We start from the raw sequence: 18,929 nt of genomic DNA, 5'->3' as shown, positions 1-18,929 counted from the left end.
GCGAGTGAGAGGTTTGGTGGGCCATGTTCTAAAACTAATGTATAATGGGTTTAAAAGTTCTCCCAAATATGCAGCTTCAGTAATTGTCTTAATATTACCTATTTGCAAAATGATCTTCCTTTCTTCCTTCTCTCTTTATCTAAGAGAGATCTATCTATCTCCCTTTACATAATTTTTTATGAGTTCAGAAAAAGGTATTTTACTGTCTTTTGCCCCCATTCATGTTCAGTGTTTCTCTCAAGTTTCTTATTACATGCAAATACACGTTTTGGTTCTAAGGTTGATGCTTTGACTAAACATATTAGAGTCCTCCAAGTAAATCCTCTTCATCAAATTTTGCTGGGCTTTGCATTTCACACCACGTCATGCAGCAATGAAACTTAAAAAGTTAAACGTGTTTTTTCAAAAACTGACCGCCCATCTTTCTCAACTTTACCTTACTCATTTTGCTTGGTTGTGGGGGTGAGGAAATGCGATATGAGAGGTTTAGGAAAGCACTCAGAATATTAGTGTAAATAGGACAGATTAATTTGCATTAGACAGTTCAGGTGAACTCTGGACTCTCTTAAAATAAATCTTGGAATTCAAGGCAAGGTTCCTGCATGATGGGGTCTTCTTACTATAGATTTTGTATTTTGCATGTGGAGGGGTTTTGTGTGTGTATATGTCTTTGTTTTAGCCTCATTCAGAAAATAATGCATTATTCTCAAAGTAATGGACTCTTTCTTCTCTGGACTTTGATATTTGCAAAAACGAAGAAACCTCTTAGTGCTTGGATTTAGGCTATGTAACGCTGCTTTTGCTGCAAGGATTCTTTGCAAGGAGACTTATTTCAGGTAACTTCTAGCTAGAAGAGTTTGCCCTTGCTGTATAAAACCCTCTTGATTAGTCATATGTTTCAATACCGATACTCTATCATTTCTTTTAAATGGATAGGAAAAAGTTGGAAGTCAGTTCACTGAAGTAACTCGCATTATTTCATTAAACAAATTAAGTTAAAATAGGTGATGCTTTGCTATGGCCCTGTATGTTTTGTTTTTAAAAATAGTCTGTGTTGCATTGTTGGCACTTTCTTTCAAGCATCTGTTACAAGGACTTCAGGCAAGAAGAATCATGGGTGCTCATCTACATAAACAAAACTCAAAATGGCTTGGTGATGTCAAACTTGGAAATAAAATTGTTTTGCTTACAGTAAGTTGGTAATGTAAATGAATGAATAGGACTGTTTTCTGTTGCAAATGAAGAAAAAGGTGGTGGAGTAAAGCAAATGTGCAGTATAGCAGCAGAAATATTTTTGAGATGCTAGAATTAATACTAGGAATAAAGATAACTGTAAATAGCTTCCTTTTTGCTAAAGAGCTATTGCAAAAAAAGATTAACAGGTCAGTAATCAGTACGTACTGTTGTCTTCTGTTATTACAGTGGAAAATGGAAATGGACAAATAAATATCTAATATCGCAAATATCTCTACAACTTGGAAAAGGTGTGGATTTATTTAATCTTCCTTTCAAATTTGTTTTTAGAAATAATTAATTTGAATTTCAGGCTTCTTGCGTTGTAGATAGCATAGAATGATTGAAGTATTTTCTAAATGACTGTGCTCCCTAAAAACCACATTTTTCTTTTTTCCTCTCAACATCCTTTCCTCAGCCACCTATGAGTTTCAGAATAGAGCAAAAGAGGGCTTGAGCTGCTACCAACCCATCAGAGCATTTTGATTAAAGTTATTTGTGAGATCCTACTTCTGTGAAGAATGCTCCATGCTTTTGCCAATTTCCATGAAGCGTAGATAAGACCTGCCTTTCTAATTTTCCCTTGCAATATCATTGATAGAACAGATTCTCATTTTTGTTAATACACTGGGCTAATTTCTCAGGCTGGAGTGGGCATTCTGGAGAATGAGATACAGGCCTACATTTTCAATATGAAATTAGATGTTCCAAAATTCTTGTGTGTTTTGAGAATACCTGGATTTGTTCCAGTGTAAGCTATGATTCGATTTGAAACCTGATGAGCTATCATGAGTGTCTTTTGTCATTTGTTTTGTTTGTTGTTGTTTGTTTTTTTTTTTTTCCTCCCATTAGTAGTATCTAATACACTTGGATTTTTAATCTTTCAGAAGCTGTCTGCATTTCTCACAATTGCTTGTTGCTAGATACCTGCCTCTACGCTATCCCTCTCACACACACGCACACACACCCCAAGTGGTACATATGGAGTGATATTGCAAGTTTGTTAAGGGAGGATTTCAACTAATTAGTGGTTGACCTCTGTAGGAGGAGAAAAGATTTGTAATACTTCTGAATATTGCACATATTCAGAAAACATTCGGACAAATCTGAAATACTGCCTCAACTTTGTCTCATTACCAGATATAACCGTGCCTTCCTACAAATACAAATGCTGAAATTCCAAAGGTCTTCAGCAAGAAGCAGCATCCAAAGAAGCATTGCTTCTGAGGCAGTAAGAACATCTTAGTAAACAGATAATTTGATTTTCCCTCTTGTAAGGAGTTGTAGTTGAGTTCCAATGTTCCCATAACATAGGAGATGTATGCCAATCTCCTGTGGCTGCCACACGATCTGTCATGTGCAGATCTGTGCATGCTAATATCTACGGTGGCTTTATCTTCCCACAATGCAGAATTCCATTTTCTGTATCAATGCAGTTTATATATACAATTGGGTAACACTTCTTTTTTTCTTTTTTTTTGTGAGTACAATAGTTCAACAGCTTAACCTAGACCTGCCTCTGCATCTGTGGGTGTGTGTGTGTGTGTATATATATATATTACATATATATTTACATGTACACAAGAAATACAGGATTATGTACTTGTGTTCGTATTTTTCCAAATCCTGGTGAGCAAGATTTCCCATGGAAGTGTTTGAGATGATGTCTTATTTCTGCAGTTTGGCTGTGGTAGGAGATCTGTTTTGGTGCTCAGAATGATGCTAAAGGGAAGTAATTAATGTGAAAGATCCAAAAACGTAATAATAGGAGATCTTATTCAAATACAACTTTCTGTAAAGCTGAGTAAGAGTCATTGTTAAGCAGCTATTACTTTACTTAGTTTTACAACACCCTATTTTATGCTTATAGCCTTTGTAACGCAGATACAGTTCCTACTCTAACTCTGTACTGAACAAACTGAAGTAACTAAGCAGATGAAATATATACGGTGACATGTTGACATTTCTAATCTGGTCATGTAGCAGTGACATTTTTTCTCCCCTGTGAACAATGTAGAAGCTTTTTATGCAGTTGGTATCTGTAAGGAGCTTATTCCAAATCTTAGTTTCATTATTTTGTATTTGTCACTATATTCCTAGTGTTCTGTCTTTTTTCCATAGTAAAATCATGAGAGTAGTTCATAGTTCAGTGAGTTTGAGCAGCTTGTGGTAAAATACAAGTTTGGATGGGTGATCGCTAGTACTAATTAGCATGGTTAATGGATTGTTGGAAGAGAGCGTCAAAATCAAGGTGTCTGTTAGGCTCCAGAGTTGTCTCAAATCTGCCTATGGTATTCAAAACTAAAGGTGGTATCTTTGAGGAAATCACTGTAAATATCGATACCTCACAAGGAGTAACAAAAATACTGGCTGAAGTCTCCAGAAAGACGTGTCCCATTTAAAAATAGGCAGCTTCTTATTTCAAGCTTCTAAAAAGAAAGCAAATGAATTGCCTGTCTTATTTGAAGATCTTGGAGAGGCAGCAACCATTGCAGAGGCCTGAAACTACTGACCCGGGAGGTAGGAAGTACTATACTGGGGTGATCTGATAGTTCTCGCCAGCTCTGACAGAGTCAGTGAATGTGACTACCAAGTGACTACCGAGTTTAATAGATGGGGTCAGTGCATTTAGGAATTTGGCATTTTCTAGAAATACTTGAGAAAAGAAGATCAGGGATCATCAAGATGCTGAAATATGTCAGAAGATGTCATTTGCAATCTAGAAAACAAATAAGGAAAAATTCATGTCCATGAAGCTCCGTGCACATTTAAGAACATTTCTGATCCTTCTCTCATGCAAAGTATCTGGTGGGACTCTTTATAAATGAAAGGATCTTAATATTGGCAGGTCTTCACAAGGCTTTCTAGTTCAGTTTCCCTTCCTCATTTTCCACTGTTCCCTTTTTGTCTTTGTTAACAGTGGTAATGTGTTTATGTTGCATTGTTAAAATTGTGTAAACTTTCAGTTGGAGTGTGTGGATAGGATAAAAGTAATAATAAAATGCATGGATTTTTTTTTTTTGGGGGGGGGGGGGATATAATTACAAGGTTGTTTCATGTGAATTTAAGTATGTGTAGTGAACAAGGTTTGCAGCAAACTCCAGGTATTAATTTGTACTGTTTGGCTCACTAGTTCTTAACTGTACTGCTGTATTCTCTCCAGTGCAATTAAATAGTTATTGTCTATTGTCTTTTGAAAAAATGTTTGTGCATAGTTCCATTGTTGGATGGATTTCCCTCCCTCCCCACTGCAATGAAGAATTTGAATTACTTCGAAAAAAAAAAGTCTACATGACTTACTGCTATAAGTTTTGAATTTCAGATATAACCTCAGATATCTAATAATAGTGTGTAAATTATTCATATACTAAGATAAATATGTTCCAGTTCATATCCTAAGGTATCCTTAATCCAGGTCACTTCTGTGATTTTAATGTCTTTGGGGTTCCTTTTCCCTAATTTTACTAGACTATGAGTCACATTCATCACCAGTTTTTACCACCTTTGTGGTTTTGTAGCCAACATACAGCTTGTGCCTTTGGAAAGAGCAAAAAGCCAGCTGTGCCACTGACTATAATATTTAGAATTATTGATTTTTTATTATTATTTTTTTTAGTAACAGTAACCCTTATTAATCAGGGTAAGGCAAATATCTATTATTAATAACTTCAAGATGAACATTAGGTGTTTTAGCTATTGTACTTTGTCCACCCTTATTTTGAGGTGTATTCCACACGCACAGAGTAAATAACTGTTCAAAATAATTTAAATTTTAGTCTTCATCCATCTTTGTTTTCCCCTATGTTTCAGTACCAGCAAGATTTGAAGGGCTTTCAAAAGAATCTGGCTCCTTTAAATCATTCTTACTTTGTTGGGGGAAGTGAGTAGAAGACATCAGTGACTTACAGAAAAATTATATGCACTTAGAAAACTCCTTTGTCATAGTTTTTGTGTGAGGAAGCAAATTACTGTGCAGAATGTAACTCATCTGTACATAGAGAAGGGTGAAAAGACGGTGTGACTTCTGCCATCTATTTCATTTGACGTGTCTTTGAATCTTCCTGTATATCTAGAAATACTGTGGTGCGGTGGTTTCTGTGACCCACTTGCATTCTTTTCTGATTACTCCAAATCCTCGTACACTGATGAAAGTGGAGGCAGCTGTAAGACTGCAGATAAGTAAGTTCCAATTAGTGCCTTTAAGTCACTGTCAAATGATCTGTCTTTAGTCACACTTGTCTGGTAGTCTAACTACAGAATCAAGGCAATTTTAAACTTTTTTTTTTTTAATTTCCTTGAATGCAGTATTTGCATGGGTTCTCTTCTCCTCAGTGCTCTCTGCTGGAGAACTGACTTGCAACCAGTAGTTAACTATGATACAAGACCCTGTAGGTTCTATAGCTGTTCACAGTGTGACATTAATGGTGTTAAATTAGCAACATCAGCAATATTAACTAATTTCCTCATTCAGACTCTGACATTTGTTTGGTAAAAGGATCATTAAACATATGCAAACATCCTATGTGCAGTAAAAGGTCTTTGGGCCCTGACAAATGATAAATGAGAAAATTACCAGTTGTAGGAAAATGTAAATATCATTCTTTGGAAATCTGTCCTCTGGCAAGAGAAAAATGTTCCCCTCTAAGCCATGAAGGATTCATTATATTCTTTTCACATCTGTAAAAAAAAAAAAAAAACCTAGAGAATATTTTACATACTTAACGCATATCTTGATGTCTCTTCTTTTCTTTCAGGCACTGCTGTTGAATTGGGATTTGTCCTGGTTTTGTTAAGCAAGTACTCCAGCAGTGCGCTGCAGAAAGAAGTGCTGTAGCCTCAATTAACTCCTCCTATAATCTTCTGAATAATTTTGAGTCCATCTTATAGTTTTGTTATTAGCAGCTTTAGGATATTATTTTAATCAGCTGTAATGCAAGGGATTAAAGCAGGGGCTCACATATTGATTGCCTTTCCATCAGATGACTCCATAATTACTACAGATGTAATACAAACCTGCATGCTAACTGATGAATGTATTTATCATGGCTTCAGGGAAAGGCTTAGTCTAGTTTGACAATCTTGAATGAATTTTTTTACACTCCCTGTCTTCAGCTGTACAGGATTTGTAGTGTCAGGTTAGAGAACATTACCAGCTTCAGAACACAAAAGCTTCAAATATGATGTGTTTGCAGTAACTTATTACCTAGTCCGATTCATGGGTAAAATTTCTAGCTGCTGCAGCAATGTTCTAAGGCATGGCTGAGTACTGTATTTCAACCAGTGCTGTTTACCTCATTACAGCTGTGGCTCAAGTTCCTCTGCTGTCCCACAATAAAACTCAACTGTGAATTCATCCTGCTTTTATCTTGTGATATCAGTGCGGTTCAAAAAGAGTCCCACAGACTTGATAGTTTTTGTCATCTTCAAAATGACAAAAATAATTTTCTGAGACTTGAGAAGTTTTTGTCAATCTTTCCAAAAATGAAGTTGTTACAAACTATTAAAATAGCTGTTACGTTAAATATTAAAAAATTTAAAATGGCTGAAAGAGTTGACTTTAGATTAGCTAACAACGGTATCTGTTTTTCCCTTCCACTTGAAGCTAGATTTGCCAATAGCAACACTATAAAACTGTGAGAGGCTTATTTAAATAAACATTTTTTTTCCAAAATTGGCCCCATCAATTCCATTGCCTGGAATGTCTGATACTTCTGGTCTTGGTTGTGGATTCTTGATGGTTTTTCTAGGATATCATTCCCAAGCTAGTAATGCATGTACTTTGATGTATGGTAAGATCAACTAATAGCTAAGCACAATCTGATACATTCATGCTTTTCTAGATACATGTGGGCTGTACTGTCCTATACCAGACTCCATAACTCTGATTCAGAAAAGCGTTTTAAGGAAAAAAAAGAAAAAAAAAAAAAAGAAAAAAAAAAAACTTCAGTATAGCAGAGTCTTCTAAAAAGTAAAGATTTTAATTTTTAAAAGGGCACTGAAATGTGGGGAAGGAGATGAGGGAGTGGGAATAGAGCCTGAATCTGCCCAGTTCTGTGCAGGATGGTATCCTGTATGCCCCATGATGTTTTGGTGCTAGGAGATGAACAGAGCACATTAGCACCAGTAATGCTTAAAAGCTGAACCTGAAATGAAATCCTTTCCTCACTTAAGACTTTGGCTATATTTCTAGAGACTGGGGATATGATTTGCATCCCAGCTTGTTGGGTGCTGTCAAATACCAGTGATTTTTCTCTCTTCAGGAATTGTCATGAAAGCTCAAGGCAGGAACTACCTAGGAGGAATCTGGAGGAAAGGAATACAATGAGTTATGATCTAAAATATGTATTAACCCAATTAGGAAATACTGAGTTCATTGGATTTAAAATTCTCTAGGTTAAGATCTTGACAAAAACAGGTCAGCTTTGTGTCTACTGTGGATAATACAAGGTAGAGCAAAATTGCAGCAGGTGAGATTTTGGGTAGGCATTACATTTAAATTAAGGGGAAACTCAGGTCTCATTTTGAAGTTACAAACTTGAGGCCTTCTGACATGAAACTTTGGACATTCAGTTGGTTGACAGAAGTTAAAACTTGATCTCAGCTGGCAGACAGTGTTTTGCACAGACTTTTTATTTTATGAATTTATGTCTCAGGGCTTTTACTAGTTATTTGCTGAGACTAGTTGTTCCCTTTGTCTGTTGGACTCTCCACCAGTCTCTAGAGTGCTGGAAGGCAGGCAGAGCACTTGGATATTTGTTTTAAAGGTAGGTCATGCTCATGCTCTTGTATCAGTTGATTGCCAGATCAGAAACTGAGAAAATACTGCTCCCATGTCAGACTGGAGCTAAAAGGACTGTTAAGCAATAGAAGTATCCACATTCCTAGAATTAGGTGATGACCCAAACTGAATTCCTTTTTCTTTCTTTCTTCAGATCCTAAGAGTTTGAGAAAGTCTGTGATTTCTCTTCTGTCCTCTGGAGATAGTGTGTTGTGTGACTTGCTTTTAGTGATCTTGAGCAGGGGCTCCTTATGATAAGCTTACAGTATTTTATAGCTTGCAGTATATACATACACTGTGTGTTAGCCTGTACCTGTAGGGTGAAGTCATTTTCCTACCACGCTGCATTTCAAAGACCTGGAGTTAAATATCCAGGAAAGTTGCAAAACCTCCTTTTGAGAAGATTAACAGGTTGGACAGTCATCACAGAACCATAGAATCGTTAAGGGTGGAAAAGATTTCCAACATCATCTAGTCCAGCTGTCCACCAACAGAAGAAGAGGAGCTCTGCATCTCCTTTCTCCCATGGAGCAAAGATCTGGGCTTGATGAACTACAGTGATCCCTTACTTATCCCTTACTTTTTTTTTTTTTTTTTTTTTTTTTTTTGAATTAGCTCTCTATTAACCAGTTGTCCTTGATTGGATTGCTGAGATGTAAGTATATAATGCTTCCCACATTATTTAGAAAGTATAGTTATTTATTAGAGCTGTGTATGTTAGAACCACAGTAGCGTTAAGCACAGTTGTAGTAGTGAGTGTTAAGTTTGAAAAGAAATTAATTCCAAATTTGGAGTCATTTACCAAAGCAATATGCTTAACCAAATTTCTGTACAGAATTCTCTGAATAACTGTCCTTTTGACCTTTTTTGACGTATTTTAAGTTTTTCTACTCTACACGTTAATGAAACTTCTTCAGTTATGGAAGACTTATGTTAGCTTTGTGTTTATTAGCAAATTCTCTTAGTCCTGATATCTCAATCTTAAGAGTGTCATTACCAGGGTGAATGTTTGTCTGTATCTCTTACTGTGTGTTTCTAAGACAGACTGGAGACAATGCAACTATGGTAGCAAAGAGGTTGATGTGGAAGAATCACTTGAGAATAGGTTCTGCTTCCCAGCTTTATAGCACTTGCTCATTTTCAGTCTGCTAATAACATCAAAGCAAGCTAGTTTAAAACTAGCTGAGGCCAAAATTGGAGCAGTAATAGTAGTAGTAAGAGCCTGGAAGTGATATTTCTGGGTAATTTGGTGAGCAGAAGCATTGTGGTGTCTTAAATCTTAATTGTAAAGATCTCTTATAAATGAGACACAAGTACCATTTCTACTTGTGAGCTTATATAAATATTCATTTTTATGCAGAATTTTAAGTTTGTTTTTTTTCTCTCTAAAATTATCTTTGTATGATATTAGGGAAGGAGAAACTGTGTGTGTGTATAGATGAAATTCACTAAAACCTGCAGAGAGAATAATTGAAAGACAGCTTTCCTATCCTAGATTAAAATACTTTTTTTTTTTTTTTTCAAGCAAATACTTTGCTTCTACTTGAGTTTTCTTTTAATTTTATTTTTTTTTTCCTGCATATGTATGTAAAGTAAGAATGGAAGTGCTAAGGAAGAACAGTTTTCTGCCCACGGCTTCCCAAGTGTTCTTCAAACATTCATCTCATAGATGAATTACTCACTTCAAAGTCATTCTTAAATCTGTAAGGGGAAAACTTCCTACTATCAATTGCACTGAAAGGCAGAAATGTCTCTTTATTCTTGTCTTACTCAACATTGTCAGCCTGTGAGGCAGTAAAGTTTTAATGCTAGATACCTTTTCATTATGGCAGAATTGTTTCTTTCATCATCTGTGTGCTGAATTTTGCAGTTCCCCTTGCTCTCAGGGCAAAGGCCTAGGTACCAACATCGTATTGTTGGTATCTTTGCTTTCATTAGCCTTCCACATGTACACCCGTATCAGCTCCAGTGATAAGGCATTTGAAAGGTGTGAGATGCTTACTGGGAGTTGCTGATGCTCAGAAACCTGCTGCCTGTCTCAGAGGGCCCAGTCTTAAAACCCAGGAGGAGTTTTGTCTGCAGGTGGAGTCCTAGGCAATCTTCCTGTGATGGCACTGCTGAGGGAGTTGTGGAAAGGCCAAAGGGGTCTCTATTTTTTTAAGAACAAAAATCTTCAGTAGCTAGGGATTTTCCACTGCTTTGCAACTGTTATACTGGGGTTACTTGTTTCTTTTAGCTCTATATCCTGGCTTCTTTAGCAATGGCATTGTCCTCTTTTGGCTTTGACATCTGTTTTCTGTTTTTCATTTGTGTTTGTGGGTGGAATTACTGTGTCTTTTGTGACAGGCTCTAAGTTTAGGACACTGAATCCTTCTGTTTTCAGAGCAGGCATGAATGTGTATGAGATGCTCCAGGAATGGAACCGCAGCCACCTACATGTTGGCTTGGATTATCTGATTGTTGGGGTTAGGTAGGGTGCTTTTAGTTCTTGGCTAAAGGGAAAACACAAATGTTTTGGTTGTCCTTGGGTGTTAGTGTCAATCTTTGTCTACTTTTTCTGAAAAGCAGATGAAATTTAGGGATCTAGAAGCTGTGGATTACTGTGTTTCTCAAAGCAAAAAGGAGCAACCAGTGGTTGAGCTAGCAGTGTGCCCTTGCAGTGAAAGTGGCAATTCAACCATCCTGTGATTCTGTGACAAACTGAAGGGTATTTCCAGTTCTGTTAATAGTCATTGTACTGAGTTTCACTACCTCCAGTGTGTGTGTGTGTGTTTATACATGCAAATTTTGCCTAGAAGCTAATGCAACAACAGGTCTCTTAACTTGGAGTATCAGACTCCTTTGAAAACACTGAATTAGTAAAGATGATTAGATTTCCCCCCCCAGCTTTTTTGGGAAACTTGTCATCTGTTTGATCTGTGATATTTTCTGTTTATTCTGTAACATTTTGCTTTTCTTCCTCTACTCTTCCATACTGTCCCAATATCCTCAGGGATTAATTTGGTTTCCTCCTGTGGCTGAACCATATACCTTCCCGTTTCTCAACTGCTCTGAAATAAAATGTACAGAGATGATAGCTGTGGTATTGGATAAACTATGACCTGGCTTTTTCAAGCAGAGATATTCAATAAAGTCATTTTAGAGATGAAGTACTTGAGTTTAGTTTGTAGAAGAGAAAATAGTGGGGCATCATAATTCTCATTCATATAGCTACTGAATCACTTTTCTATAGAATACTTTTAGGAGCAATAGCCGGCGCGCTTCGAGGGGGGGGGCCGCCCCGCCAAAGGGGCCCTACAGAAAAAAAGGACTTTGCAGTGTGAGGAAGGGAATCAGCTGCTTCCAGAAGAGTTCTGAGAGCATGCTTTCAGATGGTATATAAAAGGAAACTGGAAGGTCTGTACTCAGACCTTCAGTCTCAGGTGACTTGCTGAAGGACCATGAAAATTATTCTCTCTTCTGGATATTCTTTGTCTTTCTATATCAGGTTATTGCTTACTTGGCAGATGTACCCAGACTGAGAATTGCGTGATGGGGAGGACACTGCAGTAAAACTGTTAAATACCACTTTCTTTGGTATGTTTTCATTCTTTGGATGCATGGGGTGTATAAACTGAGAATTATTGTAGGTAGACATAGCTACTAAATAATGCTGAAAACCTTTTACATCATGAGTTTACTTGTAGGAGGACTTTCTGGTTCCTTTAAAGGTGTTAAAACTTGCATTTCTGATATGGTTTGAATGTGGTTTCTCTTGCAGTTCTGGTTTATGATTTAAAAAAGGTTTCTGTGACATAGAACACTTTTTCATCACTTCCTAGCTTCATATATTGTGGTGGGAGATTGTGTATGTAATGAAAGGTAGTAGTCATGAACTTAAGATGGTCTAGACTAAATACGCAGATCACTGGTGAGATGTTTGGGTTTGAGGGGCTATGGCTTTCTCTCTCCTCTGTGATGGCAATACTTCCTTTATCTCTGAGATGAGGATTTTGTGCCATCCTGCAGCTTAATACTGAGTATCAAGCGATTGTGAGGCATCTGTGTGCCTTCTGCAAATACTCTGACCTCCTTTTATTTGAAGTGGTTTTCAAGAATAAAGACGTAAGTTACTTTATAGCTATACTTTTTTTTTGATGCTTAATTAGCATTGCTACTAACACAAGACGGAATTCTAAAAGCGTATTGTAGAGGCTTGACTTCTTTTAGGAGCTCATCTGAGCTTTTTTGTTTCCGTTTTCTGCCCTTTAGTCAAAAGTATCTAAACTGGTATTTGGTCCTCCCAGTAATATTGCATCTTAGAACCCTGAGAGAGTTATTCAGCGCTGTAGCCTGTAGCCTATTTTATAGTTCATGTTTTTTGTCTTTTTTAAGAGATGGCAAAAATTATAATCCCTGCTATTCTAAGCTCTATTGAACAGTCCCTGTTGCTGGGTAGGCTTGCATTCATCCTCTCAGATGGTACCAAACGAGAATGCACTATGAAGATTGCTCTGAGAGACTGAGGGAAAAATCTGGGTTGATTCCCACTCTGAGAAGCATGTTTATGTAGCTTTTGAAAGCACCTTTGCAAACTGGTTCAGGACTGAACAGAAAGTATTCATCGCTAGCTAATAAAATAATGTTGAAATACAAGGCATTTCTGCTAATTTAACAAAATACTTCTGGAAGTACTTTTTGCTTCTCATCCTGCTTAGAACTAGGTTTTGAATGTGTGTGGCTTGCTATAGGTAGTGTGTTCACGCCAAACTGAGTTGTGGCTTTGAAAAAAAAAAAGCAACTTACAGGATATCGTGGAAATTAAATAATATTAAATATCTCTCTAGGTAGAGGAATTGTAAGTTTTCTCTCTCTTCTCCTGCCTCCATTTGAGTTCTGACAGTGGACGCTAGAGATACTAAGTTAGAGAAAAAATGTAAGGGTTTTAAAAGTAAGAAACATAAGAGAGCACACCAGTTTTGCATATGGAATTATACCTCCTTTCTTATCTACGCACAGGGCATTCTCAGAAATTCACAAGTTTCTGCCCCTGTTGTGTTTTAATTCCATGGTGGGAGAGGGATGGATTGTGTGCCTGTGACTGATGTGTGTGAGAGCAGCACCTGCCCCTACACTGACACTGTTGCTCAGGTTTTCAAACTGGGCTTCATCAGTACAAAGTTGTCAAGGTCATGCCAAAAATGTTTTCTGCAGGAGCAGAAGCATAGAATATCCTGAGTTGGAAGGGACCCACAAGAATCACGGAGTCCAACACCTGGCTCCACACAGGACCAACCAAAATCTTTGTGTATGTACATCGTGTATCTCAGAAAGACTGTTTCTGTGGAGACTGCCATAAAATCAGTCATCTTTCAGTGTGGTCTAATCTTTTAGGGACTAAAATATCTGGTTCTTAACACTAATAAAATAAATGTTTCAATGCAGAAAATCCTAAAACCCGTAGTTAACAAGAAAACTTAATATGTGCCTAAAGGCTCTGGTGACTTTCAGCCTTTCGCTTTTATGAGTACAGAATTGTTGCTAGGAAGATTCCAGTTCAGCCAGGTACAAATCTTACAGCAGAGAAGACTCTAAAGTACGTATGATGAAATGGAGATTAAATACACAAGCACCTGAAGGACAAGCATGAGCACCCTCTTTGCAAGGAGTTCTTGGTTCTCATTACAGTCAAATATCAGGTGGTTTACAATTGTTCACTTTGTAAACCCCCTCTTTTTGCAGCTGAAACCAACCCTAACAAAGGCAAAGAAAGCGAATACCTCTGGATCATATTTGGTGAAGTGTATTCCTTTGCAAGGATCTGGCCTGCTGCCAGTTGTCGCAGTTTCATGCATGAGCAGATGGTAATACTAACACCTGGACAGCCAGCTACCTGATTCACTGACGAGCTGATTTCTGCCCATTAGGTATCAATATAAATACAGTTAGGAACTCGGATGCGAAACTTGTAGGTTTTTGTTGCCTAAAGCCTTTGTTTTGACTGTGCTGTAAGGCACACTCATGTCTGAGCACTGGTTCTTTCAAGCCTCGAGATGAACACGGGCTTTTTCCTCCCTTTCCTGTCACTGATACTTTTACTTGGATTTGTTTGGGTGGGTTCAGGGCCAGCAGCAGAACTTGACTGAACTTAGAGTGACAGTTGTCTGATTCTTGGATTTTCTATTATTCAGATATTTCTAAAATAATTACCTCTAGGCCAGATACTTGGCTATTTCTAGTCCCCTACCATTCCCATTTTGCTCTAAGGCAAGAAATGAGAGTTCCCTTGCATACGAAAGTCTCCAGTGTAGACCTAATGCAATGGTTGAAATATCAGTGATGTTGTATTGATTTCACAGGCAGTGGAGCGCTCTACAAATTGAACAAATTAGGCGTCCAAATAGAATTTCAGAATTAAGTTACTATTAGATTAGTATCTCTCTTATTTTTTTCCTCTCCAACCTATTGGTTTACCAAAGTAATATTTTTTTAATTTTATTTTCTAATTTTATTGGTTATCTTCAAAACTTCACAGACACTTTTATTTTTTAATAATGCTGTATGTTCCACTGCTGTAACAAAACAGAAAATGATTTTTGTGTGTGTGTATAATTGCCTTTACACTATAGTAATTTTTGGAACTATGAATGAGCAGTCAAGCAGAAGCAAAGCTGAAGCAAAAACTCTTGAATGACTTCTCAAAGCAGAAAGTAATTTTTAAATAAAGTATTGCTTGCAGAAAGTGAAAACCGAGGTTTTGCAGTCAATTCACAATGTTAATTTCTGAAAGAGGTGTGTGTGAGAGCATGTGCACGTTAAAGATCTACAGCTATTTAGAGAATCTAGAGAGAAAAGATGGCAAAGCTGAAACTTGCAAGGCTTCCAGTATTTTCTGTGACTGTTACAGTAGGGTAGATAAGTTAGGTTACTCCCGTGCTTTAATTCCATGTGTGAAGAAATTTAATGGAGACTGTGCCTAAGTGTCAAGGGAACTTTGTATCAAATTATTAACAGTAATTTTGAGCTCCTGATTTACATATTAGCATATGCTAAGCTTTTTTTTATCCTTCATCAGCTAGCATGTAGTTAGAGGCTAATAAATAGGACAATGTAAGCAGCCCCATAGAGCAAGCTTGTCGGCGCAGAACTCCTGACACCCTGCAATGTGTTTGCCTTCAGCTGAATTCAAATTAACATTTGTAGAGGTTTTTAATGTGTCTGTAAGTTGCATATTCAGTTTGCTTTTCCAAAAAGTGTTCAGTTTGTGTGCTTTCAGACTACTCTGCAGTATGAGCAAAAGCACAGTTAGGGGGTGCAGTTGGATGTTTATCGTGCATGATGTATATTTAACTGAGTTATTTAAGATTTTTCTACTGAAATAAATGACTAAGTATATTATTTCACACTGAAAGTATTTCAGATTAGGCTTTGTTTTGTAAAGGGACAATGAAATCAAACCAGAAATACTGATTGCCAGAAGAAAGTGACTTTTAAGTGAATTAAATTGAGGTGATATCATCAGTGATGTGAGTAAATCAATTTCAGAAGTATTGCATTAAAATTAGTTGTGCTGCCAATAAGAAGATCATCTGTTTTAATTTCTTTAGGAGCTTTCAAATACCAATAGCTGCTGAAATGCTGAAAGCAGAGATAGCGGAGTATCTTTCCTCTGTTTTCTTGCCACGAGGGGCCCTTTCTGCATACATGGTTTAAGTAACAAGAATGGTCAAACGCTTTGGAAAATGTGGCCCATGAGGAAAGGCTAAAATCTGGTTTTCAGTGTAGGAAAGACAAGACTGAGGGTAGACGCAAGTTTTCAAATAAATCAAATCTTACTGTAAAGAGGAAAGGGATAATCGGTTTTCCACAATCATTGGAAACAGAACGAGAAATAATGGCTTTAAATTTCAATAGGGATTAAGGGGAGATAGAAGAGATTCCTATTTGTAAATCTGGAAGAGATTTTTTGGGGGAAGTTTGAAGTCTGTGTTGGAGACTTAAAGCTTAGGTAACCCAGACAGGGGTCAGAATGGCTCAGCATAGCTGGGAGTGCCTGGCAGAGCTGGTTGGATGGGACAGTTTTGTGAGGAAAGCCCTCCAGGTCTGGTCGGTGACGGGCAGTAATACATTGGTCTTCGTCTTCTGTAAATAGAGATGCGTGCTTTGTATTCTTGATATGTGGTGTGCAATAGAAACAGTGTGACTGAAACCTTCAAGAACAGCAAGCTACGGCCGAGGTTCAGTCTAGCAAACTGAGAAGGCGATTTGTTTTCTGTATCTGACAGGTTTGAAACTATTGGAAAGTGAGGTCGAGTTAAATCTAAACCAAGGTCTGAATTTCCTGCCTTGCTGATTGTCTTTATAGATGTGTTTTTGTCAGCCACATGAATTAAAGTTTCCTGTTGACACTGGTCTCAAGCAGACACATCACAAATCTTAAGGAATGAAGAAGTTCTGTGGTGTGCTCTTAAGTGACTTCCCTATTAATGCTTTTGAAGAAGAGAGGAGGAGGGGGGAGAAGAAAGAAAAAGCTGTTAAATGGCTTTGGATCATCTGGTTTCTCTTTAAATATACTCCAGAAGTTTATTACAAGTCTATTGTAGTATGGACTCTATTTGGTTTGGTGACTCTCAGTTCATTTGCTTATTGATCACTTTATTTTTATTTGTTTATTTTGCTGATGACAGACTCAGAATTATCTACACCAGTTTGCAGAATTTAAAGAGGATTAAAAAACACTTAATGAGACACAATATGCCAATATTAAAACACTAGATTTCTCTTACTCCCTATCCCTTCCTTGTACATGAGGAGAAAAAGGCCTGGCTAGTTTGGGTTTATTTTGCACAACACAAGCTAAGCTTGTTAAGTCCTAGTCAATCATAATGAAATGTTTGAGCATATGTCAGCTTCCCAGAAAATTGTATTGTGTAACCCAGCACTTCACTATTCTGACAAGCTGAAGAAATGTTTCCAGTAGAGGAATCAATCAGAGGAAATGAATCATCATCTGTGTGTAGAGGGAGAAGGAAAAAAGGCAAAAAATATTGTCCTCTACAAATTAGACTTAATTTACTTTATTGTGGAGTGAACTGTGGCTACCTCTAGAAAGGTTATAACCTAGAATAGCCTGTGACATTGCAAATCAGTGTTCAAGTTGGTTGTTGTTGTCACCTTCTGTGTTTGGCTGACACAGAGGGAAAGAGCAGCAGCTGAGGAAGTAACTTCCTTTGAACCTTTGATAACCAATTCTGTTGCTAGTGCTGCATCTTGGCAGGAGTTATTTCATGTTCTCTTACAGTAGCCTTGGGAAAATTGACTTTCAGGCTTCTCTCGGTTAAATATATCTTTAGTGTCATCTTGCAAAGGAAATAGCCTAAGTGTACTTGTTCCATTATATTATCTCTTGCTGAAATTAAAAATGAAAAAGTTCTATATTGTCTCTTCTTTGTAAGCATTTATTTGGGTTGTGATTTTCACAGCGACTCCCAAAGCTTTTTTCTGGGTAGTAGTTCCTAGTTCTGAGCCCTTCGAGTCTGGGGCACTGAGAGATCAAGAGCAGGGAACTAGTTTCAAGATAGTTGTGTCACTATGACTAGAATAAGATTTTTAAAACAAAGTACCTGAAAAGGAGAGGAAATTCTTCAAATAATATTTCCAATGAGGGAAGAATCTTACTTCTCTGGTAGTTTAAATAAAAATAATAAATTTGTTAATTTAAAAATATATTTTGAGTACCAAGTAAATTTCATACTTCAGAAGAAGCAGCAATTAAAATCTCTTCTAATGACCTACAAATGTGTTTGTTATGAAGATAATCCTGTTTAAGTTGGCATATGGTAAGGATTCTTTGACTCTTAGTAGGCAGGACTGTTTTTTTCTCTCTAGCAAGTTGCACTTTGCTTTTTGCCTTCCATTGTATACATCATGGTGTTCTATTCACGGCCATACAAGGTTTTAAATAGAACCTGCCATTTGTGTCTCTCATGAATCATGCATGTGTGATACATTATTAATCTTTAATCTGAAGATTTAAGTGTTGTCACTGAAAATACGCATCTAAGCCTATTTTAATATTACCGTGGCAGAAAGAAATGACAAAATCATTAATTACACTTGTGTTTCTTAGGCATAGCTTAGATAAAGATCAAATCATTCTGCTTATATGTATGAAAGCTTAAATACTGGGACACAGATGGACAAATAACATTTAAAGATGGAGGTGGGTTACAGAGTAGTTGACTTTAGCATTATCCTACCTGTAAGAGCCACTTTACATCAGCTAATGCTCATGGACTCAGCCCATGCAGTATTTATCTAGGTTTATCATAAGTGATACCAAGCTTAGAAGGAGGAAAAGAAATTACTCAGATTTTAGGAAGGTTCAGTGGAACATCTTACAGTTCAGTGCATTATAGCAATAATGTTCCCTGAATTTAGCAAGGTCATTGCCAAGAACAAATGTATAGGAAAAGAAATGCCAAAATCTGCAAAATGCCTACAATGCTCTCCAGAAATGGTTCAGATGCTTCCCTCTAATTCTGATCTTCTGGTTTGATAATGAGTTCAAGAGAAATAGCAACTATTTTGTTTCATTAAGTTATGCATGGCCAGTTGGACTTCATTTAGTTAGCTGGCTCGAAGTTCATGTAGATTCTGATTCAACTTCTTTCCAGTTTCAGCCTTTGTGTCAATTTTTACAAGTTTGTTGCTGTGTTTTTCTGTTTGTCTATTAAAAACAAAAAAAGCTGTCATGTGGTCTAAGGAGCTCTACTTATGGCCAGTTGGAACTATTTAGAAAGAAAACATGTTGAAATTCAAAAGCAGTAATATGGCCAAATTTTGCATGGTGCTAAGCTGCTTTTGTGAGTTGTTGCAACTAATTGTAATAAGAATTCGTTGAGATGCTTTGTTAATTTTCAGACAGAGGCTCGCATTT

At 37.1% G+C, this 18,929-nt stretch overlaps 1 protein-coding gene across 3 annotated transcripts in view; it reads left to right on the top strand.

The window, feature by feature from the left end:
• SULF2 (sulfatase 2) overlaps positions 1-18,929 on the top strand; it is a 155,502-nt gene that overhangs the window by 321 nt on the left and 136,252 nt on the right. The gene's annotated exons all lie outside the window — the stretch shown is intronic.

Source organism: Oxyura jamaicensis, chromosome 20, assembly GCF_011077185.1.
Source record: "Oxyura jamaicensis isolate SHBP4307 breed ruddy duck chromosome 20, BPBGC_Ojam_1.0, whole genome shotgun sequence".
Lineage (NCBI taxonomy): Eukaryota > Metazoa > Chordata > Aves > Anseriformes > Anatidae > Oxyura > Oxyura jamaicensis.
Note: the sequence above shows the minus strand (reverse complement) of the source record. Positions and strands in the feature narration are given on the sequence as shown.